The sequence below is a fragment of the Macrobrachium nipponense genome, chromosome 47 (genome assembly GCF_015104395.2).
Source record: "Macrobrachium nipponense isolate FS-2020 chromosome 47, ASM1510439v2, whole genome shotgun sequence".
Lineage (NCBI taxonomy): Eukaryota > Metazoa > Arthropoda > Malacostraca > Decapoda > Palaemonidae > Macrobrachium > Macrobrachium nipponense.
Window position 1 is genome coordinate 9041790 of NC_087222.1, and position 11059 is coordinate 9052848.

Here is an 11059-nt window from a genome sequence, read left to right on the forward strand (position 1 = left end):
AGCTTGTTTTTTCATTGCTACCACGTAACAGCATCAGGTAGATAGGAAGAGTATTTGTCCAAGAGTCAGTGCCAGGCTCCGTTTGCATAGTCTATCATGGGTTTAAAAAGTTCTGTATTAGTGATGGAAGTTGCAATTAGCTAGGTGCGGGCAGAGATTTTTTCAGTCTCTCTCTCTCTCTCTCTCTCTCTCTCTCTCTCTCTCTCTCTCTCTCTCTCTCTCTCTCTTTTGCAGCTACCACGTGGTAGGATAATAGAAAGTAGGCAAGAATTAGGCAAGCTGTACCCCTATAAGAAAATTACCTCCAAGAGGCAGAAATAGAAACCTGTTACCCAAGTCGAAAGAATTTTGCTTAAAGAAATGCAGTAGTATCAAAGAAACAAAATATATTCATTTTTTGTAGTACCATAAGATAAAAGTAAATAAATCTGTAGTGAATCAAGACACAAAGCGATAACATTTTACAACACTGAAGTAGAGAAAGAATAGGTACAAGCAACCTTATGTTTTGATCAGCGGTCATTCACCCAGACACACACCCAACCCCCAACCTGTGGGCGACCTAACCATCCGCCTGCCATTCATGGCATAGCGCTTTCTTGCCCAGAGAGGAACTTGAGCCAACCACTCAGAATCTACTCTAGCACAAGCCTAAAGAAGTCATTGGTGTTTGTATGAGCATTGATTCTTTCCCACGTAGAAAGATTTAACGAAATAAGATGAGGGAGAAAGGGGGGAACTTGCTTAAGCAGACGGGAGAATAGCTTTTATTTCGTGTTATTATCACTGGGTGGTTGAATCATTTTTGCAGGGAGCCATCAGGCGTCCCAATAATAAATTTCTTGAAGTAAATTGTATATTTCCTAGCTCTACAAACCTGAGGTCCTTTACTTTAGGAATTACTTTCAGCGTAGGCTGGAATACAGCCATTAAATTTTTGAACAAGACCCACCTGCCCTGATGTAAACACTCCATTTTGCCTTTCAGCGCAGGCTTCAGATTGAGGGGTGGCATGAGGTGGGCATTAATGTAAAGGACCATGGGTTTGTATAGTTAGTTAAAATACAATTTAATTTCAAAAACTGTGATTTTTTCCTACATGATATACAATCCCTCAGTCCATGACTTTAGGAAGAACTCACTGATTCGTGGGAGGAATGTGAGTGAGCTTCCAGAACTGACTGGAGTTCAGCATACCTAGGATATTCCTCCTGGTCAGAAGAGCGGAGGAGGAGTGCCCTGACTCTGATAACTTGATCAGTGTATAGTTGCTGCATGATCAAGAGTCAGACTACTGGGCCTTTTCGACAAAGTTGGAGGCATTAATACTTTGCATTATTGCTAGTCTCTTTTCTTCCCTTCTTAGAGCAAGGAGCGGGATTGCTTCTATGATTCTGATAAGAACAATAGAAAGGAAACTCGATGTGCAAGCTTACTGCATCAAAAGCCTCACCAGCAAGTGTAAGTTCCAGTCCTATCCTCAACCTGAAAGGAAAAGGAGGATAGAAGTAAAAGGAGGGGAAGGTGGAGAGACCAGTCACTCTCGCATCCTTCTTACCTCTAGAACCACACACCATAGTGAGATGTAACTTGCCCTCTTGAAGGAGCCGGTAAGCAAACAAAACTTGTGAGAATCCACCACTGTCCAAGGAAAAGAGGTTCCAATGACCTGTGGGCAGACCCAAAGGAAGAAAGACATAATGTGGTTGTAATGAGACCGCATCTTTCTTCTGGTCCGAGAGAGCGTACATTGGATGTGTCAAACTGCAGAGGAGTTTCTCACCCGATCTCAAAGGACTCTGAGGAAGACATGTCTTTAGACACTTCTACATTAGATGTCAGCATGGGATAAAGGTATCAACATCAGTGAAGGGTTTCGATCCTACAAAGGAGTTGGACTCGTCAATAGATGCTGACTTATTGCGTATCTGACACGTAGCACGACATGACACCGCATTTTGAAGGGTGAAGCTGAGAACGAACCATGCAAATCGTCCATCTTCTATGCCAATGATCAATAGACGAGATGATGAATTCTTGTGAGGTATATGCACATTAGACGAGAATGAAATGCTTTCAAGAGACTGAAGACCCTGATGGTAAGACAGAGAGTTTCTCATCAGTAATTCAATCTCATAGAATCAGAAACAATACTACTTAGTGAGTGACTAAGGTGAATGTGGACCACCGTCTTAACAAATGAATCGGAGAGAAGTGAACTCTCAAGATTCTGATCACAGAAAATGTCCCGTCGATGATACCAACCAGTGAAGACGGTTCTAATCCCAAGTTGTTTAAAGAGGACTGAAAAAGTTATTCCACTATTTCATTGCTACTCGGTGAGAAAGTTGCTGCTTGCAATGAAGGTGGAGAGTCTTTTAGTAATGAAAACACAGGATTGTACTGGCCTGGAAGAACTGCATTTGTTGGTTGGATCGGGGAGGAAACTTTTTGTATCTACTCTGAAGCAGAGCTAGTTGGGCGGGAAACAGGTTGAAGCATCTTCCATTTCCAATTTCAATTTGGGTGAACAACGATAATGGAACATCTTACATATTAGAAAATACATATTAGAAGAAAAAGCTCAAATTGTCTGAAGAAAAATCATTCTGTGTCATTGCAGCGGCCAGTGGGGCAGGTGTGATGGAACAGAAGACTACAGACTTCTGTTATACTGTGGGGTAAACAGAAAAGATATATGAGTCTAATGGGATATATCTCTGTCTGGAAATTCTCACAACAGTAAATGTGGAGGATGAGAGGATGAGACATGGGCCTTATGCGAGAATTCCGAGCCAACCAGAGATCTAAGTCTGATGGTCTGGCAGAGATTTAGATTGGTAGTTAATCTTCAAAAAGGAGAATCATTACTAAGATGAATGGAATTGCATTCCATAATGGAATGCGTTCGGCTTAGAGGCATCGAGAGCAAAAGATACACTCGAGAATCTGCATTTCAACTGAAATGGGAGGGAAAGAAACCCTCTTTTTTGGTGATAATGCAAATGTTGTGGTGTTGTTGGCAAACAATACCAATAGACGTCTCAAAATTAAAATTGGAAAGGTTGTCCTGAGTTTCAGGTTAATTAAGAGAAGGTATTATTTGTCTCGGTCACATACCAAAAGAATTAACTTACAGATATGCGCCTATTATCGGACAGTGCAACTGATAATATACGCATGTCACGAGGAGAACATACTATTATATTTGTAGCTTCCTGTAAATCGACCTCCAGCCTAATTCTTCTTCATTCGAATGACAAGAATATAGGGTGGAAGCAGACCTCTGTCATTCTCTAATGATGAGAGTGAAGGAGAAGCTGTCCTGAAGGGAGCTTCTATGGTGATAATAGGACACCAAACATGACTTGTTCAAGCCGGACTGGTTTTACCCAAAACATATCCAGAACAGATTGACGTATGTTCGGTAAGATCCTAAGATTGATCAATAACATAGCCTCTTGGATTCGAACTCTTTGGTGTAGACTTGTAGAGTTCCTCTTATTCCCCTCATTCATCCCGATGTAACCCAGAAAGTAGAGGGAAAAAAAGAGATGAGGATTGACTGTCTTACCGCATCTTTTCTGAATTCTGTCAAACAAAGCATTCATTCCCTACAACAATTTCGTTCACTCAAATGCGAGTGAAGTTGAGCAGATTCAATGCAGTAAAAGCTGGCGAGAAATTGCCAACTCTTGCTACTCATCTATCTTCTCTGTGATCGAACCTTAGAAGAGGACTAAACAGAGAACCTCCTCCTATCTCCTTCAGATGCCTTGTCCCAAGGGAGAGTGATATCGATCTTGGCACTTGAAGAATACCATTCCTGGCTTTCACAGGTGTGTTCGAGCCACCAACGTGGCTCAGTCCCTTCTCTTTCCCTGCACCACTGTCATGATGGAGAGAAGACTACCTATCACTGACTGTAGGTGTACGACCCCCCATTGGAGGCTGTACACTTGGAGAGCTTGTACACGAGTACCAGGCACAGCCTCATTTCCTTGAGCCAGAGCCCTTGAAACCAGAGACAAGATAACAAACCAGGGCTTGAACTCCAGGGGCTCCTGAGACACTATATTCTAGGGATAGTGTCCCGGTTCCCACTCCAAAAGGAGTAGGGTGGTGAGTTGAAGAGGCAGACAACTGCTTTCCTCCCTAAGGAAATGATGCAGACTCTCAGAAGTCTCGAGGCGAGACATCTTGGGAGTGGAGAAACTACCTTCCTCTTCTTAGGCTGTGGAAGCCTTCGATGAGGGAGGTGAGGAGTAAGATGACAAAGATGATGACCCCTGTGAAAACTCGCTGCAACACAGGAGGGATGGTGATATGTCATGGGCAAGGGACCGCACTGATCAAGAGCAGAGATTGCATTCAGTAGAGTTGAGCACTCAGCTCGGCATGCTGGCTGGCCGAGCCAAGTCAAGTGAGCCGAGCAGATCACCCATAATTATGAGTGGTAATCATCAACAAACCCGACTTTTGCAAGTCAATAATAGGGTGAGCCCTGTCTCACCCTAGTGCTAAGCAACATGATGAAGCCGAGCACTCAGCATGAGCCAGAGAAACATATGGATCCAAGTGCTCGGGCAAGACTCCCATTTATTGTAACAATCATTGGGAATACCCATTGCCTGAGTGTTTGGAAATTACAGAAAACCAAATCACTCTTGAGATCTGTAGAAATTCCAAGGAATTAAATTGCTTAGCGAGACTCCTGATATTTTTAATAACAATTATTGGGGATGTCCATCTCATCAAAGTGTTTGGAAGTCACAGAAAACCTTAACAATCTAAGAATGCCAGAAATTCCAAGGAATTCGAGCACTCAGTGAGATTTGTGGCTATTGTAATAACAATAATCGGGAATTCTCGTCTCGCCCAAGTGTTTGCAGATCATAGAAGACCAAAACACTCGGAGAGTGCTAGAAAATCCAAAGAATTTAAGCGCTCAGCAAGACTCCCAAATTCCGTCAAGCGATCATCAGGGAGGGGCTCCTCTCGACTCCTGTAGAAATTGAGGAGGAACAGGCATAAAAACCAGAATATGGCAACAGAATATACACTCGAGGCTCCCAAAATGCCAGAACCAACAGGGACAACAAATTGAAATCTGTCCAAAGGACAGAAAAAGCCAGGGAGAACATAGTCTCCAGGTCCTTGAATCCTAAGAATCTTAACACCAGATGTCGCGATGGTGAGAGGTTTTTCTGTCATTGACAGAAGATCCTTCCAGCATGATGTGGACCTATATGTGATGGTACCCTAAGATCCTTCCAGGAACATAGTCCCCCAATGCTGAATCATCCAGAGAGCACTCTGCAGGGTCCCTTCTATTCACCTCGCCCCTCCTGGTGTAACCATAGGAAGTAGAGGGAATAGGTGAGGAAGAGTGAATGCTCTCGGTCGCCTTGCTAGCAGAACTAGCCAGAGAAAGCAAATCACGGGCAGCCATCAAACCTGCAGTGATGGCAACAACGTGAGTCTGGGAGAGAATTCTTGTCCTGGAGAAATGATTTCCTGAGGATGGTTATGAAACTCTTGCATGGCAGGAGAAACATTTGCCACAACTCAGACTGGTTGCCATGTCCTGGGTGTAGGTGAGCGTGCAAATGAGTGGCGTGGGCGCCAGTACCATCCTCCTACACGTCCCAGTCCTTGTTGGGGCTGAAACCTCTCAAGAGGACTGAATGGGGGACTACCTACTGGTCTAACTGCATGTACGGTACAAGTCATCACCGCGAGAGCGATCACCGGCAAGGCATGGGTCACCTGAGTGACTTACCTCCGTCTTCCACTCAGTGCCTGAGCCGCGATGGTGAGCGGACTCTGTGTCATTGACTCTAGATATGCATGAATCTGTAGATTTGCATGCACTCAGGGAATCTCCATGAATGAGCATCCAAACATGGATCTAGTCTTAGGGGTAGAACCTCTAGGACTAGCACAGAAGTGTGAACTGAAGTTTGCAATTCTACAGCTCCCAACATGCTAGAGTTACGAAGCAAATACAAAGATTTTTTTGGCTCTACATACATTCCCCCGGACCACCGATAACAATTTTTAAAACGCCCGCGCCGCCAACTGAGTAGACTCGCCACCAACCTCCCGCTCTCCCATTGGTTCCTGATGCTAGTCACCGCCATAAGATCCTGCTCTCCTATTGGTCAGCATCTCTCCATCATGCATCTACGTAGCAGCGTGCTTTTTCGGCACTCGGTAGCAGCATCGTTTCTATACGCACGCCGAATTCGTTCATTCTATACGATTTCATTTATTAACATAATTGCATTAGTGATTTTGTTGTTGTACTACTTTATCGTGTTGTGTGAGAACTTTAGTACATACGTATACTACATAACTTAATTATGTACAGTATATACGTAGTCATGGGTCCCAAGAAAGTTGAAGTTCACGGAAAGAAGAGGATGCTTTCCTTGGAGACAAAGATGGAGATAATTAAAAGTATGAAGCTGGGATGCGTTTGAGTGTGATCGCTAAGGAATATAAGGCCGAATCCGTCGACAATAGCACCATCCTTAAGCAGAAGGAAGCCATTAAAGCAGTTACACCCTTCCAAGGGTGTTACTATTTTGTCTAACAAGAGGAGCCACGCACAACGAGATGGAAAGGCTGCTTCTTGTCTGGATAAAAGACAAAGAAATCGCTGGCGATACGATAATGGAGACGGCAATCTCCCACAAGGCCAGCACTATTTTTTGGCAATTTGATTGCCCAGGCCGAAGACGACAGAGGAGAAGGGACATCGACGCAAATCCAGACTTCAAGGCTTCTCATGGGGTGGTTCAAAAATTCCGTAAACGGACTGGCATCCATTCGGTGGTGCGGCATGGGGAGGCAGCCAGCTCAGACACAAAAGCAGCTGTAGCCTTTATTAAGACGTTCGACAAGATGACCATCAATGAGGCTACAGTTCTCAGCAAGTCTTCAACTGGGATGAGATTGGCCTTTTTTGGAAAAAAATGCCTCGTCGGGTGTACATCACACAGGAAGAGAAGAAGCTACCCGGCCGGGCATTAGCCTATGAAAGACAGGTTACGCTAGCACTTTGTTCGAACGCTATTGGGATTGCAAGGTGAGCCCCTACTTGTGTAACATTCGGAGACTCCTCGAGCCTTCAAGGCCCACAAGTGCTAAAGGAGAAGCTTCCAGTGATGGTGGAGGGCTAATGCGAAAGCCTGGGTAACGAGACTTGTTCACCGAGTGGGTAAATCTGTTTTTGGCCCGACAGTGAAGAAATTCTTGGAAGAGAAGCACCTCCCTCTGAAATGTCTGCTGTGTTGGCACAATGCCCCCTGGCTCACCTCCTGGACCTCAAGGAAGATATTCCTAGCGGAGTATTCTTTTATCAAGGTTCTTTATCTTCCGCCTAACACCACCCCTCTCCTCCAGCCCATGGATCAGCAGTGATATCGAACTTCAAGAAGCTGTATACGAAACATCTTTTCAAAGAGATGTTTTCGACATCACCGATACCCCACCCCAAACCTTACCTTCCTTGAATTTTGGAAGGAGCATTTCGATGTTGTGATATGCATCCAACTCATTGATCAAGCTTGGCAGGAGGTTTCGAGATGAACCTTGAATTCTTCGTGGAGGGAACTCTGGCCTGATGCCATATCCCACACCCGAGACTTCGAGGGTTTTGGGATTCGACATGGGCAAAGCTGGTGCAGATTCAGAAACAGTTGACGATCCTGAAACTGTTTGCAACCAGATCTTGACGAGGTCGTTGCACTCGGCAAGTCATGGGGCTGGTCGTCGACGAGGACGACATCAATGACCTTCTCCAGGAGCATCAAGAGGAGCTTACGACGGATGACCTGAAGGAGTTGGAGGCCATGCAACATAACGTCGTTCAAGAAGAGTTCTCTAGCAGTGGCGAGGAGGAGGAGGACAACCCTATGGCAACAGCAGAATCTATGGATGTTCTAGCTGCTTTTCATAAGGTGCAATCATTTGTAGAAAAAGAGACTCCCCAAAAGGCTTACACAGGTCGTATGCTTGCACAGTTCGATGACGTTTGCCTTTGTTTCAGGAACATTGTGAAAAGTAGGCAGAAGCAATCTTCCTTGGATAGCTTATTTTAAAGTGGCCTTTGGTAGGAATAAGCAAAAAAGGAAGATCCAGTTGATACTAAAAAAAACATAAAGTTGAAAGTGATGAAGAAATCGAAATTTTGTAAAAAAAAAAAAATAAAAAAAAAAAGTAAAATGTAAAAATAAAAAAAAGACAAAAAAAATTTAATATTAATGTTTTTTGTAAAGTTAAGTGTTACGGTTGTTAATGTGCTTCGTAAGTTTGGTTTATGTTTCCTAACATTTTTAATGTGTTTCGTTAAGTGTATGTACTACGTAATTTTTTTTCTGCTGTTTGTCCTCCTTCTCTGTCACCACTTTCGGAGTAGCCTCACTCGAAAGGTAAGGTTCCACATTTTACTACATGTACGTACAGTATTTCTGTATACCATGTACACTAATACACTTTTTTACAGGTACATATTAGTAGTATGTATTAAGTTAGGTATTGAATGGTCAAAATTGTTGTATTCATTGTTTATTGGTCAATTTAACTTTACTTTATAAAATTTACTGGGGGGGGTGTTTTTTTGTAGGGCTTGAAACGAATTAGGCAATTTACATGTAAAATGCGGTTCAAGATACGAAAACCTCAGGTTACGGAGGCTTCCTCGGAACGGATTAATTTTGTATGTCGAGGTACCACTGTACTATGAACGACTTACCTAACTTCATTCTGTTTTATGAAAATAATGTTCATCAGCATGGAAGTGTGGGCTCAAGTCATATAATTGCTGGGTAAGTATTTACAAAACCTTATTTTATTATAAAAATATCATTTGTGTATATGTGACTAACCCAGTAATTATAAGCAGTCCCTGGTTATTGACAGACTCGGTTTAACAATGCAATCTGGTTTATGGCACTTGTGTAGCACCATAGAATCTGATTTACGGTGCCATAAGCACCATAAATCCCATAAATCACAGAGTTCGGTTTAAAGGTGGTTTTCAATTATCAGTAGCCCACCCCCAAGACCAGAACCCCTGCTGATAACCAGGGGCTTCTGTACTGCTGACTCCACATTGAATGGAGGTGGGATCATGGACATATTCTCCTCTAAAGCATTAAGTCATGTAATGAATTTGAATAAAAAAGGTTTTGCAGTGAAAAAAACAATGCTTATTATTCCTATCAGAGAGCTATGCAGATGAATAGCTTCGGCCTCTGGTTGTGTGATCTTAACTCGTAGTGGTGTGGAGGTAGGCCGAGGGTCACCTCCTTCTTCGGGGGAACTTTGCAGCAAGGGAATGCTCCTATGGCTAGCAAAGTATAATACGTGCCCACCCTTGCCCCAAGTGCAGCACTGAAATAAAACAACCAGAAAACACTGACACCTACACTGAAATAGAGTCATGACCCATCCACTGAGAGTGGTGGGTGCTCCAGGTACACTTACCCCCTGGCTCTCCAAACTCAACACCTTACTGAAAAGGAGAAGAGATAATAGGAGAATATCCTATGCCTCCTTCTGCAATGCCGTATCAGTCACTAAAAATGGTCTCAAGGTATTGAAAAATTTCTATATTTTTTAAACTTACATAAAAAATATTGGATAAGGGGAAGCGAGGATCATTTACACCTCCCATAGTTCGATAGGCAGATTGGGGCATAAATAGCAAAGAAACTCTGAAACTAAGGAGGAAAGAGGCTCTTCTTATACTTAGCTTTGCTTCAAAGTAGGGCCAAAAATGCTCCACAACACTGTGTCTCAAACATGAAGCTCATACAATATGGAAGACGAAGACAACACAACAACACATTTATACAGAGGAAGAGATAACTTCCCATGTTATAGATGGTCCTCTGATTCCTGTTGTAATGAAGGCTGGAAGTCTTTAGCTGTGTCAACAAACAGGGATGTACTACTTGACGATTCGCTTCTTGTCACTGCGAGGGTTGGTTCAGAGAGGAACTCTTCTCTTACTGGAAGCAGAGCTATCAGGCATTCAAGTCTTAACATTCACTCCAATTCGGCATTAACAACTGTAGATGAACATTTTATGAATTAGAAACAAATATATAAAAGACAAAAAACTGCTGTGCTTGTCTGAAAAATCATTCTGGATCATTGCAGTGGCCTATGTGTCAATTGCAACGAAGCAGAAGACTTAGAGAATTCTGTTGTACGCATATGGTAAACAGAAAGATGATAAGAATCTTATGAGACACATCTCTGTCTGATGATTCTCGCAATGGTAAATTGATTAGCACAAAACAGGAACCATAAGCAAGATTCTAAAGCCACCAGAGACAATTTTCTGATAGCCATGCAGAGAGATTCAAATTAAGAGTTAACCCTCGACACAGAGAAACAATACTATGACGAACAATATCTCAGTGAGAGGCAGTGCTATATCTCTCACTTGACTCCCTAGGCTGAGTTACCTGGTAGTGCGGTTCCCTCTTTAAATGCGTTCATCTCATAGAGCCATCAAGTGTCTAACAGATACACTTGAGTGCCTGCATGTTTACTGAAGAAAAGGGGAAAGCATTCCTCTTGTTTTGTGATAATGCCTACCTTGTGGTGCTGATTGCCAACAATACCACAAGACGTCTCAATTCAAAAACAAAAGCTGGAAACTCTTGGGAGGCCCGAAACTGTCCTGAGCTTCAGGTTATCACAATTTTTAAAAAAGGGATTTTGACAAAGGAAAAATCTATTTCTGGCGAATGACCTGTGTTGCCCAGTGAAATGTTCCTTTAGCACACATTTCTAAGGTATAAATATTGTCTTAAATACCAGAGAAAAAACTATATGGTAATGCAGAATATTCTGGCTCGCTCACCTTTATTTAAGGTGTCGGTATGGTATCTGGGGCGAGTGAAACCAACTACCAGAGGTCTTCGCCATTTAGTCTCTTCCTTATTCTATTTCCCTTTCAAACTAGGCACCATACCAGCGCATCTACCGCCCGCTACTACTAGCGCCTCGATAGCCATTCCTGAAAATAGCACCCAAG